Source organism: Heteronotia binoei, chromosome 8, assembly GCF_032191835.1.
Source record: "Heteronotia binoei isolate CCM8104 ecotype False Entrance Well chromosome 8, APGP_CSIRO_Hbin_v1, whole genome shotgun sequence".
Taxonomy (NCBI): Eukaryota; Metazoa; Chordata; class Lepidosauria; order Squamata; family Gekkonidae; genus Heteronotia; species Heteronotia binoei.
The window spans coordinates 31483042-31501523 of record NC_083230.1 but is presented as its reverse complement, the minus strand read 5'-3'; the positions used below and the strand labels follow the sequence as shown (position 1 = coordinate 31501523).

Genomic DNA, 18482 nt, shown 5'->3' with positions numbered 1-18482 from the left:
GAAATCCAATGGGAAATACTAGGACAAAAAGCTCTTTGCAAAGATGGTGGCAAACAAAAATTCTTATTACTTAAGGAGATTGAATTAATTTTGTATCAGAGAAAGGGAGTTTTCCATCTCTTAGTCACATAGTTAAGATTTTCAAATGGCCAAAAACTCTTACTAGCTGGTTATAGATTTTTTAAAAAGGAATGGTGTGTCTCTCTGAAGGCACGTGGCTGCTTGTATTTTCAAGGAGAGAAAATTGGGGTGAATTTTTCTTAATTTCTCGGGGCAATGTATTTCAAAACTCTATTCCTTTGCCTTGGTTACTTATCAAATCTTTACTGCTACGGATTTCAATTGAGTAAGAGGGAGGACAATTAGCATTTCTTCCTGATGGAAAGAGAGCATAAGAACTCATTTGCATATAGTCTCCTTAGGGAGCTTTCAGCCCAAATTTTGTTGAGCTCAGGGTATTTGGCACAATGCCCAAACAATTGTGTTAAGTCGGCACCATTGGATAGGAAGTCATGACCTTTGTACACCACATCACTGAGTTTTCCTTAGTGAAGGGACCCATCAGATCTGCAATGATTTTTGACTCTTCAAACTCCCAGAGGACCTTTTTCCTAACTTCCTCACTAGATATCTTTCCTGCAGCTGTGGTAATGGTGACCTCTTTATGGTGCACCAGGTTAATGGGCTGGTAGGCTGCTACGGGGGTCCTGAGACTAGATTCAGTCTCTTGGGATTGCTTCTACTCCTCTTTTCCTCAGAGTTTGGCATCATCTCTGTCAAGTCCCTCCATTTCTGGACATAATTCACTTTTATCAATTTCTCCTTCCTCCGCTCTGGCCCCCCTGTTCTTTTGTTTAACTTCCTTCTAGGTCCCACTAAGATTCCCAATCCTTTCTCCCTGCAAGTTCAAAATATAGAATAGATACATTGGTCCATAACACAATTTGATAGCAACAGTCATATAGTACCTTTAATTAGGATCAACTAGTATTGATTATGATCAACTAGTGATTTGCACTTGGGGGAAAAAAAACAATTTTTCAGATATGCAGGTTATTTGGGTCTCTGATACCATTTCTGAATGCATATTTAGATGCTTTTTCTTTGGAATCTCAAAATTTATGTCTATTATTCCCCATGGAAGACTATTTCCAGAGGGCTGGAATGCCTATTTGTCAAGTAAATGACACCAAATGTGCAGGTAACTCATTCCTAACTGTCACTTAGAGACCCTCCCCTCCAAGCAAAATGAATGAAGGGTTCTGACTTACATCCTACTTATTTTCATTGTTTCTCAAATATTTCCTGAATTTTTTGAGACCAAATTCCCAGTATTCTTGAAAACACAAATATCATTATGGATACCCAAATATATCTGGAAAATATCAATGTTTCTAAAATATATATTGACCCAAAACATCCAAATGCTAGGTTGACCCTAGACTCAACCAAGTGTCACACTGTTTGTCAGCTATGACACATTCCCTTTAGCAGACGGAATGTCTGTGAACATTTCATAATATCACAAGCAACTCTGCCTACTGCAATGCTGAGCTCAAAGTTAATAGGCAGGCAGTAGATACTTGGCAGGTAGCATCATTAAGGACACACACAGAGCCCATATATTATCTTGGGAGAAGGAATGTAGCCTTCTATTGCTGAGGCAACCATGATGATATTTCCTGCCTTGACTCACTACTCTTATATGGTTTTTGTTGCCTGCTCTCAGCACGGTGCAGTGAAACAAAGCGTTGGCTGCACTAGTTGTGTTGCTATTCTTATGTTGGGAAGGTGGGAGACAAAAATGCCTCAGCAGAACATGGTAATGCAAGGAATATTGGTCTGGTTGCCTCAGCAATGGGGTCCCTCTTTGTGAGCATTTTCATACTATTTTATGCCCCCTCCCATCACTTCAAGGAAGGAGAGCTGTTCAGAGACCACATGACCATCTGTGAAACCATGTGTTCATGATTTGTCCCAATTTTAATAACATCTATTGTTCATTCTTGTGCATGAGCCAATGAACACATAAATGGGAATGAGAATCACATGAGATGACTCTGCCAAAAGGTGTTCTCCAGTGGTTCCAGGAGTGGTCTAGTCCTTACTCCCAGGATCATAGCTCCTCCTCTCCAAAGGCAGGGCTGACAAACTTTAACCTTGGGGGGGAGGTGCCTGTCCCTTGACTTCCAGTCTTTTCGGCCTTGCCTTCTGAGCAGGATATGCTGACAGAGCTCCTGTTAGCTCTTGGCACAGAGAAACAAACAAAAAAAAAAAAAGCAACAAGGCAGTAGAAAGAAGATGATGAAAAGGGGGAAAACAACCCCCCCTGCTGCCACTAGAACTGCCTGCAGCAAAGCGGCACGTTTCTCTTTGATCCTCCATGGCAGAGCGACACTGGTTCCCACATTCCTCCCTCTAGGCACCCCAGCAATCCCAGGGTCCAGGAGAGTGGCAGTTGAACTCGCCAAGGCCGGGAGAGGATACACAGCAGCCGCAGAGCCCTCTCATGCAGCCAGACCCAACCTTCAGTTCCCGAAGAAAGACTCAATGAGGTCTTGGCGAAGCAGTCCAGCTGACTTGAGCCCTCCCTCCTGAGCCAAGGTGAGAACTTCTCGGATGGGAAGCCATGCCTCGGAAACCCTTGGGGGGAGGGGGGAGGTCAACCCCAGTTTTCCCCCACCTCAGTCCCAGAACAGAACTCCCTTCCCTCCCTTGCACAGCAGACCTGGGAGCCCTAGCACCCCTCCTGAAGGAGTGGACAACTTCTTTTTGCGGGGCTAGCTCATGCAGGGGAAAGTAGGAGGAGGGAATAGAGAGGCGGGAATGGCGGTCATCTTATGTCCTCCTTTGCTTTCACTTTCAGTTTTCCGCCCCCAAAATGGCTACCCCCTCAGACTTTCCTACAGGGAAAGCCATGGACAATACTTCTTGTGACCTGGACCTCTCTGATTCCCCAGTCCAGGATGACAGGGCAGACAACCATTCTGTGGACCTGTTTGGGGAGGACGCCAAAGCCGACCTTTTTTCCTGGATAAAGCAGCTAATTAAAAGGGAGATGCAGGGGGCAGCCACTGCAAGTAACCAGTCAGATCCTCCTTCAAAGAGGATCTCAAAGCTGAACCATAGAGAGCCGGACAGGGATGAGGAGGCTTTCCCCCCAGACCACCCAAATGTAGAAAGCAGGGCCCCAGGTTTCCCTGCAATCTCACAGCATCTCATGTTCAGACCGGGAGGAGGACTCAGAGGTCTCTGATTCCTCACTGCCCAAAAGAGGATGGGGAACTTTCTGACGAGGAAGAAGTGGTGGCTGCCACCACTCACTCCAAGCTTTTCTTACAAGACCTTTACTCATGCTTACTAGTTAAGGTAGTAAGGACATTAGAGTTGCAGCACACCCCAAAGATCAAAGAGGAGGAAGAAGTAGACTTACTGGTGGGCCTCGAAGGCACGATCCCGAAGTCAGGCTACAAGCCACTCCAGGTTCCCCTCCCTCCAGGCTTCTACTCCATCATCAAGGCTGAGTGGGAACATCCAGCCAAGCCTAAAGCCTCGTCCCCAATGTTCTCTAAATTCTATTCTTTCACGCAAGTACCTTTGGTTTGCCTACAATTGACACCATTTCTAATAGCTCCCCCCCTTCAGGCTCAAGTCTTCCCCCAGGGTCTTCACCAAGGTGTTGGTAACCCTAGTGGCAGTGCTCCAGCTTCAGGGGGTGTCCTTATTTCCATATCTGGATGACATTCTGGTCAAGTCCCCCTCTCTGGACCAGACCAGATTGGCATTGGAATAGACTATCTCAGTTCTGTCAACATATGGGTTTGTGATCAATACTCAAAAGAGTTCTCTGCACCCATCCCAGGTCATCATGCATCTGGTAGTCAGTTCAGTTACCTTTATTGACATACATCTGGAAGTCCAAATCGACTCCACGAGAGACAGAGTCTTTCTAACCCAGAAGAGAAGGGTGAAGATCCTCTATCTTTTGACCCAAGTTACCAACAGAAAGAAGGAAAACTTGATGGTCTTGGCACAACTTCAGGGAATGCTGATATCATGCCAGGATGTGGTTCAGTGGGCCTGCTTCCACACTTGTCCCCTCCAACTCCTTCTCCATCCCTTCCAGAAAGCGATCAGCCTCCGCAGATCAATAATGATTCCACTTCAAACGTGTCTGAAAAGCGCCCTCCATTGGTGGTTGAGCCCACATCAATTTCTACAGGGACAGGTGTTGAGGGATTTAAAGAGACAGGTGGTGACGACTGATGCAAGTCTCTTCGGATGGGAAGCACACATGACAACTGCAGTTGTACAAGGTCGGTGGTCTCCCCAGGAACCCCCGAAGAGCATATATCTTCTGGAACTGAGGGCGATTCACTTGGGTCTTCTACGGCTGTCACCATACCTCAAGGGAAAGCATGTGCTCATCCAGACAGACAATATGACAGCAAAGGCATATGTAAACAGACAGGGGGACACAAGGTTCAAGGCACTTCACTCAAAGGCAGTTCTTCTTCTTCAATAGGCGGAGACCCACCTTCTATCCCTCAAGGCCATACACGTGGCCAGTCAGGACAATGTAGTGGCGGATTGGCTGAGTCGCAAGACCATCGACCAGGCAGAATGGACCCTTCATCAATTGGTCTTCACCAAGTATGCATTCGGTTTGGGACTCTGGAGGTGTCATCAAGTGGCACAATTCATGACAAGAACAAGAAGCAGAGAGGCCCTGGCCATAGACGCATTGAACATAGACTGACCTACAACACTCCTTTATGGCTTTCCTCTATTTCAAAATCTGCCCAGTTTTCTGCAGAAAGTCCTAGAACAGCGGGCAGAGGTGATAGTGATTGCCCCATTTTGGCCCAGGAGGTCTTGGTTCTAAGAACTTCAAAGACTGTTGGTGGAACCCCCTTGGAAGCTACCCTTAAAAGTGGATCTTCTGACCCAGGGAAACTTGTGGAATCCTTGGCCAGAGCTTCTCAGTCTCACTGATTGGAAATTGAGAGGCAACAACTGACCAGTCTGGGATATCCTAAGGATGTGGTGGATACCATGCTGGCTTCCAGGAAGGCTTGAACCACTAGGGTCTATAACAACCTGGCAGATGTTTAGTGTATGGTGCAGAGACAGAAGGGTCAATCCAATGATATAGTCCCTATATCACTTATCCTTGCCTTCTTGCAGTCAGGTCTAGAGAAGGACCTCAGTACCAGCACATTACGTAGACAGGTGGCAGCCATTTCAGCTATTAGGGGTTCTACGAAGGGAAGATCCATCTCCTTGCACCCCATATAAGACGTTTCCTTAAGGGAGTGTCTCTAATTAATCCTCCCCGAACCCACAGGTTCCCCATGTGGAATTTGAACACTGTTTTGAAGGCATTATGTCACAAGCCATTTGAACCCATGGTTTCGTGTAGCCTTAAGCTGCTAACTTTCAAGATGGTGTTGTTAGTTAGTATTACATCTGTCCATAGGGTTTCAGAGATTCAGGTCCTCTCTACTCATAAGGATCTTTGCATGTTCCATCAGGACAAAGTGATTTTTCGTCCATATCCTGCTTTCATCCCTAAAGTCCAGGTTTCATCATTCACAGGACATAGTTCTGCCATCCTTTTGTCTCAATCCAGCTCATGATAAGGAGAAGCTATGGCATTGCTTAGATGTCCATAGAGCTCTAAGCTTTTACTTGGATAGAATGAAGGACTTCCGTACCACGGAGTCTCTGTTTGTTTCTTTTAGAAATTCTTCTAAGGAACATAGGATTTCTTCAGTCATAATCAATAGATGGCTAAAGGGCTGTATTTTGGAGGTGTATAAGGCAAGAGGCCTAGAACCCCCACAAGGAGTCACAGCTCACTCTCTTAGGGGCACATCTACTTCAGCTGTGTACAGATCTTTTCTATCTATGGAAGTAGCATGCAAAGCGGCCACCTGGAAGTCAGTCCATTCCTTCACTAGACATTATCGAATTGATAAATGGCCTCAGCCGAGGCAGCATTTGGTAGGAAGGTTCTTCAGCATGTTGTCTAGTTGGGAAACTGAAGACACCCACCCTGAGGCACTGCTTTTTTATGTCCTAGGAGTAGGGACTGAACCATTCCTGGGACTACTGGAGAACGGAAGATTCTTTTCACTTACTGTGAAGTCTTCCTTCTTGGTGGTTCCAGAGTGGTCCAGTCCTGCCCACCCAGCTTTGGAACCTCAACTTCCAGGCCTGGTCAGGGTCCTGATGCACCTGCTGTGTCTTTTCAGGGATTAGGGGTGTTTATCACCCATCTCAATATCCTTACTTAGTACTGTTCAAGGTTTCTAGATGCCCCTTTGCTTCGCTCTATCCCTCAGAGGGTGTTTCAAGGATGGGTTTAGTTCAGTTTTATAACAGGTTGGGTTAGAGAAGAGTTTTGCTTTTTTCTTTCTCTCCTATTGTTTGGTGTGAGTCATGTAGAGGGAGGTTTGGCTTGAAGACTGACTGAAAGTCAAGGAACAAGCACCTCCCCTCCGTGTTCAAGTCTGTCAGCTCTGCCTTCATAGAGGAAGAGCTATGATCCTGGGAGTAAGGACTCTGGAACCACCGAGAAGGAAGACTTCATGGTAAGTGAATCTTCCATTTCTGTTCATGGTGAGAGGAAAGTGATTCAAATGCCTTTTGTCAGAGTGTATGCTGTCAATGGGCTATTTGCTTGCTCCAGTGCTCTCGGGCGGGGGGGGGGGGGAATCTTGCTAAAGGTAAGTCATTTTCAACAAAAATGGTCCAAGTATCTCCATCTGTTGGCATGGATTCAAAGGAGCATTTCTGCAGGTGGGACAATTTCCACCAACACAGCATGTCTTCCTTAGTTCCTTGCTCCATTGCAGCCCCAAATATGTTCTTCTTGAGGGCACTTGGTTCCCAAAGAGCAGAATTTCAGAGGGTTTGAACTTCAACACAAGTGGGGAGGCCAGAAAGTTATGCTCTGTAGGGAGAAATTGTTCTGTCATAGAATTGCTCCCTTGATTGAATCCGAGCTGCTGTCTATCCTTTCTTTCCCCCAGCTATGCCAGAGCCCAAAATAAAAGAGACAGGTGGACATATTCCACTCTGAGGTTGAACAAGTTATGTCTTCATTATTGGCCTGTTGCAAGAGACAACATGTTTGGCAAAAAGTGCTTGGATACAAAAGAAAAGAATTCATCTTTTTCTTTTCTTTTTTTTGCTTTTACATTTTTATCTCCCTCAACCCCATTTTCCCCTCTTGTACACTTATTTTTAACCTTATTTAAAAATAGAACATTGGCTGACCAAGAATTTATGAATTAGCAAGTCTATTATAATGATGAATGGAAATTACCATTTAAACCCTGAATCATTCATCAGGCTGTTCACGATGTGTCAGGTGACATGAGTGCATGAATATTTGTCTTCTTAATATTTCTCACCTGACTGTTATACTTGCCTGAACTTTAGTTTTTTGCTTTACTAAGAAAGTGCTAATAGATATCAGAATGCATATAATGTTACAGTTAGTTTAAGACAGGAAAAATAGAGAAAATTAGGCGATGTCAATAGAGACATGGGGAATATGACCCTTTGTAACACAAGGAATGTATAGCCTGGATTTCTGAAAGTATTTCATTCCTTTTAGACCAGTGATTTGCAAACTTCTTTCAAGGGGGACCACTTTTAAACTTTTACTTTTCAAGACCACGTATTAAGTAACTCCATGCTGTTTTCACATCCCCAGTACAGAATGCAAGAATGTCTCATTATTTAACACTGGAAAAAGTTTATGTGGGGTTTTTTTTTTAAATTATTTTTAGTATTGATCAATATTTAGTATTTTTGAGCAACAGCCCGTAGTTGATGGTTACTTGGAATGATATGTGTAGCTAAACCCTAATTGGCCATCAAGCTTCCCAGGGATTCCTGTTTCAGAGCACCCTGTTTCTCCTTTGTCCTTCTGGCCTCATGACCTGCCTGTGAGAAAGTTGTGGCACACCCTTGTGTCCCAGCCCACAGTTTGAGAATCTCTCTAATGGCAGAGGATTTCTATTTTGTGAAATGTTCAGCTTTCCACATTTCATGAACTCTAAATGATACCAGTAAAAAACGTTGAGTTTGTTTTTCTTCTAGGCTTGCATGTGCAACAATTGTGAATGCATATAATGTATCGAGTGATAAGAATTCTGAGAAAAGTTATCACCATAGATGATAACAATGTCTTTTCTGCTTTCAAATTCTATATCTACCGTAAGTTTAACAGCTCATAAACTGAAGTTAACTTTCACAGTGATCATTTAATTTGTGCAATGTAACCCACTTGGGGAAGGGGGAGGGAGGGATTGTATATTAATCTTGGCTGCAGATGGCTGTTCCAGATCCAGAAGTTCAATGGTGTTGAGCTGAATGGAACATAACAAGTCTGTTATCCTAACAAAATATAGTCTTCATCTCTCATTGAGTTAAGAATGCCCTCTCTGTAGCAGCATCTTATCAAAGAAGAACATAAAGAGACAGTTAAACTGAGTAATGTTGCATAACTAAGCGGTAAGATTTTCAAGTGGAGTATAAAACCTGGGAAGCTATTGTCTTTATCAAAGATCTGATGGTCTGTCATTGCTCCACTATCCTGATCCAGATGCGGCAGTAGTTTTTATTCTCCCTTCTTCCAAATACTAAAATCAGAGACTGATTCTGCTTCCTCAGCATGCAAAGTAATATTATTATCTTCCAAGAAAAAATGCATTTTTGATGGGGTGGGGGGAAGGATATCACAACATATATTTACAGCAGGCCAACATCCTGTTCAAGCATTCAATGGCTTCTTCTGCCACATCAGTAGCGCCATTCCTTCTACAAGAATCCAGTATGCTAAGGGCTTGTGAAGGTGTGCACTGCAATTTTAAGATGAGATTTAATATGAGGTACACTAATGGCAGGCTCAGTGTAGGAAAGCACTATGCTGCAGTCATATGAAGACCTCATCTTCAACTTGCTATCCCCTCTTAGGAGTATAGCCAGCGCCAGTTTGGTGTGGTGGTTAAGTGTGTGGACTCTTATAAGGGAGAACTGGGGTTGATTCCCCACTCCTCCACTTGCAGCTGCTGGAATGGCCTTGGGTCAGCTATAGCTCTTGTAGGAGTTGTCCTTGAAAGGGCAGCTTCTGTGAGAGCTCTCTCAGCCCCACCCACCTCACAGGGTGTCTGCTGTGGGAGGGGGGAGGTAAAGAAGATTGTAAGTCGCTCTGAGTCTCTGAGATTTTGAGCATAGGGTAGAGTATAAATCCAATATCATCTTCATTTTCAAATAGCAGGAGGGGAACTGTAATTTCTACTAGTTTCCCTTTCCTGATTCTGAAGCCCAGTTTTCCCCTCATGACATTCTTGAGGGCCTCATGTCTATGTCTTCTAATTCAGGAAGATCAGTGAACTGCAATAGGATGTAGGAAGCCAGGAAAGTTCTTTTCCTCTGACAATAATGCCTCTTGATAGAAATTTAGTCTGGATTTGACTCATAATGTCTTAAGATCCCAGTCAGAAGTTTATGTGGACAAAGCATTGCATATTAATGCCAGTTTGGTGTAGTGGTTAAGTGTGCGGAGAGCCAGTTTGGTGTAGTGGTTAAGTGTGCGGACTCTTATCTGGGAGAACCGGGTTTGATTCCCCACTCCTCCACTTGCACCTGCTGGAATGGCCTTGGGTCAGCCATAGCTCTGGCAGAGGTTGTCCTTGAAAGGGCAGCTGCTGGGAGAGCCCTCTCCAGCCCCACCCACCTCACAGGGTGTCTGTTGTGGGGGAGGAAGGTAAAGGAGATTGTGAGCCGCTCTGAGACTCTTCGGAGTGGAGGGCGGGATATAAATCCAATATCTTCTTCTTCTTCTATGCTAGCTCATATTAAACATCATCCATATGATCTGTAGGAAAAAAGAACCCAGTGGAGTCTTAATACAGTAAGATGGACTTGTTCAACTTGCAAAACATGAGTATGCATTCCAGTTTAATTAAAACATGTGCTGGCCATAGAGTCAGGGAGATGTCTGTACTCAGTACAGACTCATCATCTGTTCCCAAAGTGTTTTCCCCATTGACCTACAAAAAGCATCTGCATTGTACGGATTCACTCATTGCATCTGAAAAAGTGAGCTTTAGACTAGGGATGGGTGCAAACCAAATCATGAATCATGATTCATGCTAAAAATGGCCAATTCGTGATTTGTTCCAAACTGGTTCATCTGATCCTGCCACACTGAACACAAATATGAACTGGCCTTTTTTTCTTGGCATGTCATTTGGTTTGTGTTTGCTTCTTTTTTCCAGACAGCCTGGTGCTGGCATGATTCCAGCCCTTGCCCTTCTTGTCAGTTTCAAATGAAACTGAATAGAAGCAATTGGACTTCCGGGATTTGGAGAATGCTGAGCTGACCTGCCTCTCTTAAGGGGGCAGACTGGAGCTCCTGTTCGGGGTGGTAAAGGGCAAATTTTTGCCTTCTGCCTACTTTTTTTCAGTGAGAGATTAGTTCAAGATATGCACAGGAAACTTTGAGGTGATTTACCTTGGCTAAAAAGGAGTCCTGGAGGGGGGGGGGCCTCCTTTGAGGGATCCCCGGAGAAGACTTGCATATTCATAATCTGCAGAAGCTTACAGTCATTTATTTGACATAAGCTTGACAAGATCCTAATCTTCTTTGAGACTGCTAAACATCTGATGCTGTACGAGACCAGTGTTGATTTGGATAACCTTAGAAAAAGGTACTGATTACTATCTACCATTCCGGGACTATTTTAAAGCAAACAAAATAACATTAGAAGGTGGGAAAGAGAAAGTTTGAAAACTTGGAAGAAGAAGAGGAGAAGGGGTGAATTTTGGACTTTGTTAAATTAAAGACAGTGTTAAAAAATGGAAAGGAATTTATTGTTTTGTCTACCTGTTTTGTCAGAGTCAAAGGTAACCCGTGCAATGGCTGCCTCATTGGAGAAGATGCAAGATACGTTAAAAGCAATGGAAGCTAGAATGATGGAAGGGGTGGAAAAGATTATAAATGCTTGCAAAAAAGAACTTAAAAAAGATATTGAGGACTTTAAAAAAGAAATGGAAGAGCTTAGAAATGAAACAGTGGTGGTGTCAAAAAAAGTGCAGGAGGTAGAAGGGAAAGTTAAACTCCAGGATTCCAGCTTATTAAAAATGCGAGAAAAAATAACAATTCATGACTGTAAATTGATGGAGACACAAATACGTCTGAGAGGAGTACTTGAAGAAGAAGGGACAGACTTAAAAGAACATGTAATAAAAATAATTGCTGATTTCTTGGAGGAAGATCCTGAAGGGACTAGAAGTCTGTATGATTATATGTATAGAGTGAATTCATCATATGCCAAGAAAAATAACTTACCAAGAGATGTGGTTATAAGATATATGACAAAAGAAATGGTGAGGAAAATCTTGAATAAAATTTTTGAAAAAACATTGATAGTGGGAGGAAGCAGAGTAAGAATAATGAAAGAATTTCCAAGACAAGTGATAAATGACAGGAGAACATATAAGAAATTAACAGAAAAACTACGTCACAATGGAATGAGGTATAGATGGATAATACCTGAAGGTTTGATCTTTGAGCTACGAAGAAGGATTACAATTACAAATACACAGGAGCTGAGTAAATTTTATGAAGAGAATAAAGAATTTGCACCGTGATGGATTATAAATTATTATCTTGGAATGTAAATGGAATAAATTCACCACAAAAAAAGAAAGGCAATATTTCATTGGATTAAAAAACAAAACTGTAATATAATTTGCTTACAAGAAGTTCATATTAAACAAAAGGATTATAAATTTTTATGGAATAAACAATTGAGACTGGAATTTTTTTCAATGGCTGAACAGAAAAAAAGGGGTGTGATTTTTTAAATTAAACAAGAATTGGACCCAAAAATAATATTTAAAGATAAAGATGGAAGATTTGTGGCAGTAGAAGTAATAATAAATGCAAAAAAACCCTTATTATTGGGACTGTATGCACTAAATGGTGCAAAAGATTTTTTTTTAAGACATTATAAAACAACTTGATGAAGTGACATATGACCAGGTCATGATTATGGGAGACTTTAATGGAACAATTCAGAATACATTGGACAGATCTGGGGAAAAAAATAACAATAAAGAAGGAAAATTGCCAAAATCCTTCTTTGAACGGGTTAAACAAGAAAACCTGGAAGATATATGGAGAAAATTTAATCCTGAAGTATGAGATTATACATTTTTTTCAGCAAGACATAATACTTTTTCTAGAATTGACATGTTATGGGGTACAAAGGACTTAGGCCTTATAACTAAGAAAATAGGTGCAGATCATAACCCAATATTATGGATTACAAAATTGTCTAAAAAAGTGAGAAGATGAAGATTAAATAAAGATTTACTACAAAATAAAGAATTAGTGGCATCTCTAGAAAATGAAACTAAAGCTTTCTTCCAAATAAATGATAAAGATGATATAGAATTTCAGATGGTGTGGGATGCTTATAAAGCCATAATGAGAGGAATATTGATTACATTAAACATTAAGGACAAAAGGGCAAAAGAAAAACAGATGTTGGACATTCAAAATGAAAATAAGAAAAAAGAAGGGGAACTGAGGAAAAGGCCAGGGAAAAAGAAAATTATAAGGGAGATTACAATACTACAAGCACAAATGAGACATTTGTTAAATAAGGAATTGGAATGGAATTTGAAAAAATTACAACAGAAGTCCTTTGAGAGAGTGAATAAATCTGGAGAGTATTTGGCCTGGCAACTGAAGAAAAAGAGAGGAAGTAAAATTATTAATAAAATTGTGGTTGATGGAAGAGAGATGGTAGATCAAGAAGGAATAAAGAGAGAATTTTTAAAGTACTATGCTAAATTATTTAAAGGTGTTAAAGTAAAGAAGGAAAGGATGGAAGCGTATTTGCAAAAGATTAAAATAGCACTCTTAACTAAATATATGAAAAAAAATTGAATGATCCAATTGAAAAAAATAGAAATTGAAGCAGCGATTAATGCAATGAAAATTGGAAAAGCACCTGGGCCAGATGGATATACGGCAAATTTAAAAAAAAATGTAAAAGAAGAATTGGTACCGAAACTTCAAAAATTGATGAATATGATAAGAATAAAAGAGAAAATACCAAATGCATGGAAGGAAGCTGTAATTTCTTTGATTCCTAAGGAAGATAGAGATGTCATGAATGTAAAGAACTATAGACCAATTTCATTACTAAATAATGACTATAAGATATATACAAGAATTTTGGCAGAACGACTAAAACAATATTTGATAAATTTCATAAAGGAAGACCAAGCGGGATTTCTCCCTAAAAGGCAAATAAGAGACAATATTAGAAGCATTGTAAATATTGTAGAATATTATGAAAGACATCCAGAGAAGAAAGTTGCATTATTCTTTGCGGATGCAGAGAAAGCTTTTGACAATTTGAACTGGGACTTTATGTTTGCAGTAATGGAGAAAATAGAGTTGGGGGAAAACTTTATAAGAATGATAAAGGCAATATATACTGAACAACGTGCAAGGTTATGCATAAATGCAGATCTTACAGAAAAAATGATAATCAGCAAAGGTACAAGACAAGGTTGTCCGCTTTCACCTTTGTTGTTTATAATGACTCTTGACATTTTATTGAGGCAAATACAAGATGATAAAGAAATAGAAGGGTTGAGAGTTAAAGGATTTATTTACAAATATAGTGCATTTGCAGATGATATAATGTTTATAAATGAAGATCCTACACAAGTAACACCTTTGTTGTTAGCTAAAATACAAGAATATGGAGAGCTGGCGGGATTTTATGTTAATAAAGAAAAATCAAAATTTTTATGTAAAAATATTCAAGTAAATAAACAAAAGGAGCTGCAGAGACTAACAGGATGTGAAGTTACCTCTAAAGTAAAATATTTGGGTGTGGAAATAACAATGAAGAATATTGACCTGTTCAAAAATAACTATGAAAAGCTATGGCGTAAAATGGATGAAGAGATGATAAAATGGAATAAGATTAACTTGTCATTGCTTGGAAGAATAGCTGCAATTAAGATGAATATTTTGCCGAGAATAATGTATTTGTTTCAAACTATTCCGATTGTGAAAGACAGTAAACAATTTAACAAATGGCAAAGGAAGATTTTGGAATTTGTATGGGCTGGGAAGAAACCAAGGATTAAAATGAAAGTTTTAATAAATGCTAAAGAAAGAGGAGGATTCCAATTACCAGATTTAAGATTATATCATGAAGCAGTTTGTTTAGTGTGGATAAAAGATTGGGTGACGCTGTTGAATAAAAAACTTTTAGCGTTGGAAGGTCATGAAAATAAATTCGGCTGGCATGCTTATATGTATTATGGGAAGAAAAAGATGGATAGTTTTTTCTCTCACCATTATATAAGAAATAATTTGTTGAATATTTGGATGAAATATAAGAAATATGGTGATGAAAGAAAACCATTATGGATGATAAAAATAACAGCTGAGACAGGTGAGGAAAAATGGCTGTCATACAATCAACTATTAAAAATACAAAGTGGCAAAATAGAATTGAAAACTGCTGTGGAGTTGAATAACAAATAGGATTGGTTTCAAATGCAACAAATAAAGAGTTTGGTGGAAAATGATATTAAAACTGAAGGAATAAGACGAGAGCAAACAGATATGGAAAAAGTTCTGCTTGGAGATAATGAAAGATTAATTTCAAAAACTTATAAGTTACTTTTAAAATGGTCTACAGAAGATGAAGTAGTGAAATCTCAAATGATTAAATGGGCAATAAATGTAAATAAAGAAATACAGATGGATACATGGGAATATTTACGGAAGAACTCTATGAAACTTTCAACATGTCAGAGTATTAAAGAGAACTGTTTTAAAATGATGTATAGATGGTATATGACTCCTAAAAATTGGCAAAGATGAATAACAAGATAAGAACAAAAGAACATAAGAGAAGCCATGTTGGATCAGGCCAACGGCCCATCCAGTCCAACACTCTGTGTCACACAGTGGCAAAAAATTTTATATATACACACACACTGTGGCTAATAGCCACTGATGGACCTGTGCTCCATATTTTTATCTAAACTCCTCTTGAAGGTGGCTATACTTGTGGCCACCACCATCTCCTGTGGCAGTGAATTCCATATGTTAATCACCCTTTGGGTGAAGAAGTACTTCCTTTTATCCGTTTTAACCTGTCTGCTCAGCAATTTCATCGAATGCCCACGAGTTCTTGTATTGTGAGAAAGGGAGAAAAGTACTTCTTTCTTTACTTTCTCCATCCCATGCATTATCTTGTAAACCTCTATCATGTCACTCCGCAGTCGACGTTTTTCCAAGCTAAAGAGTCCCAAGCGTTTCAACCTTTCTTCATAGGGAAAGTGCTCCAGCCCTTTAATCATTCTAGTTGCCCTTCTCTGGACTTTCTCCAATGCTATAATATCCTTTTTGAGGTGCGGCGACCAGAACTGCACACAGTACTCCAAATGAGACCGCACCATCGATTTATACAGGGGCATTATGATACTGGCTGATTTGTTTTCAATTCCCTTCCTAATAATTCCCAGCATGGTGTTGGCCTTTTTTATTGCAAACGCACACTGTCTTGACATTTTCAGTGAATTATCTACCACGACCCCAAGATCTCTCTCTTGGTCAGTCTCTGCCAGTTCACACCCCATCAACTTGTATTTGTAGCTGGAATTCTTGGCCCCAATGTGCATTACTTTGCACTTGGCCACATTGAACCGCATCTGCCATGTTGACGCCCAATCACCCAGCCTAAACAGATCCCTTTGGAGTTCCTCACAATCCTCTCAGGTTCTCACTACCCTGAACAATTTAGTGTCATCTACAAACTTGGCCACTTCACTGCTCACTCCCAACTCTAAATCATTTATGAACAAGTTAAAGAGCATGGGACCCAGTACCGAGCCCTGCGGCACCCCACTGCTTACCGTCCTCCACTGCGAAGACTGCCCATTTATACTCACTCTCTGCTTCCTATTACTCAGCCAGTTTTTGATCCACAAGAGGACCTGTCCTTTTACTCCATGACTCTCAAGCTTTCTAAGGAGCCTTTGATGAAGAACTTTATCAAAAGCTTTCTGGAAGTCAAGGTAAACAACATCTATCGGGTCTCCTTTGTCCACGTGTTTGTTCACCCCCTCAAAGAACTGTAACAGGTTAGTGAGGCAAGATCTTCCCTTGCAGAAACCATGCTGAGTCTTCCTCAATAACCCGTGTTCATCAATGTGCCTACTCATTCTGTCCTTGATAATGGTTTCTACCAACTTTCCCGGTATTGAAGTCAGACTGACTGGCCTGTAATTTCCCGGATCTCCTCTGGAACCCTTTTTAAAGATGGGGGTGACATTTGGTACCTTCCAGTCCTCAGGAACGGAGGCAGATTTCAATTAAAGATTACAGATTTTTGTTAGAAGATCCACAAGTTCAACTTTGAGTTCTTTCAGAACTCTCGCATGTATGCCATCCGGACCCGGTGACTTATTAGTTTTTAATGTGTCTATCAGTTGTAGGACCTCCTCTTTTGTCACCTCAATCTGACTCAGGTCTTTCAACACCCCTTCCAAAATTAGTGGTTCTGGGGCGGGCAAAAAGTTCTCATCTTCCACAGTGAAGTCTTACACAGTGAAGTCTTCCACAGTGAAGAACGAGGCAAAAAATTCATTTAGCTTCTCAGCCATTTCCCTATCCTCCTTCAGTAATCCTTTTACCCCATGGTCATCCAAGGGCCCCACTGCCAGACAGATGCTGGAAATGTAAAAAACAAGAAGGTTCTTTCTACCATATGTGGTGGACTTGTGAAAGAGCGAAAAAGTATTGGCAGATGATCCAACAAGAAATGTCTAGGATCTTGGGATATGAATTCAAGAAAGCTGCAGAGCTTTTTCTGCTTGGATTACAAATGGAAAAACCTGGGGGAGGAGACACACCAACCATGCTGGGCCTGCAAACCACCCTCCTTGGCCATAGGAAGCTCCATCACTTTCTCTCTCTGCACATGCCCAAAGGACCTCTCCTCCTCTCTCTGGCCTGCACCCCCTCCCTCCACCACATGCCTGCACCACTGCCTCCAGTCTCTACTTGGCTTCTGCCGCCACCACTGGGGTGCTCATGGGGCCAAAGCTATGGTTTGGTCAGGAGAGGAGAAGAGAAAATGGCTGCCCTGCCAGTGGATGACAAGGCCTGAAAAGTGCCTCCATGGCAGCCCAGAGACCAGCCAGGGGTTTGTGGAGCACCTCTTCCCCCATTGCCACCACTTCCTCCTCCTCCAGCTGCAACAACGTGGCCGCCCCTCCTGCTGCTGCCTCCTCCTCCTCCAGAAAACGCAGCCCAGACAGGAGATGAGAGGAGAGAATGTCCAGCATGGGGCAAGAGCTGCAGCAGGCCCACTACCCCATTGCAAGATGGCACCCTAGGCATCTGCCTACCTGGCCTACTGGGTAGCGCCAGCCCTGCCACTGACTAGATGCTGCAGCTCTGCTCTCCCCTGTCCCCTGCACTTCTGGTCAGTTTCCAGTTAAACTGACTGGATGCTGCAGCTCTATTCTCCCTGCCTCCCTGTGGCTTCTAGTCAGTTTCACGGGAAACTGAACAGAAGCACAGGGGCCAGGAGAGTGGAGCTGTGGCATCTAGTCAATTTCCAAGCTTCCTGGGGGTGAAACTAACAAGAATCTGCAAGATGGCTTTCCTTTCTTTCCCCAGCTCCAAGAAGAACAGTTAACTGGGGCACCTGCTTTGGGGGGCTGTAGCTCAGCCCTCCAAAATCCAATTAGCACCAAACTTGGAAAACAGGTAGAGGAGAGTCCGCTGAAGAGTTTGCTGCAAGTTTGGCATCTCTAGTCCACTTGGGAGCTGTTCTACGCCTTCCTGAACTGAATGAACTAACAAACCTTGAGTTGTTTGGGAAATTAAAAAAGAAAACAACCAATTTGGCCAACCCAATGAACCACAAACCAAACTGAACTACCATTTTCACGTTCCATGCCCATCCCTACTTTAGACCTTAGAAACGTGTGTGTGTACTTTCAAGGCAAATGAGAAGCAGAGGTAGTTTAGCATTGATGGGGGTAAAGTATAGATGACTGGGGAAGGCAATGACAAACCACCCTGCAAAAAGTCTGCCAAGAAAACGTCATGATGTGACATCATCCCATGGGTCGGTAATGACTTGGTGCTTTCACCTTTACTTTCACTTTACCTTCCTCTGCAGAGTCTTCCTTGGTGGTCTCCCTTCCAAAGCACTGATCCGGCTTAGCTTTCCTGAACTGACAAGATCGGGCTTTACCATTCCTCCCCCCCCCCCACACACACCCTCTCAGAAACTTGGCCCGGAATAAAATGTTTTTAGCCTTTAAGGTGAAACAAGATTCCTGTTTACATTTGCTGTAACAGAGTAACACTCTGGGTTTATTAAGACTTTTTTCCCCGTTGT

The 18482-nt window shown here is 41.8% G+C and overlaps 1 long non-coding RNA gene across 1 annotated transcript in view; it reads left to right on the top strand.

Annotated features, from left to right (window-relative positions):
- LOC132576077 (uncharacterized) overlaps positions 1-18482 on the top strand; it is a 137610-nt gene that overhangs the window by 118248 nt on the left and 880 nt on the right. The window lies entirely within an intron of this gene.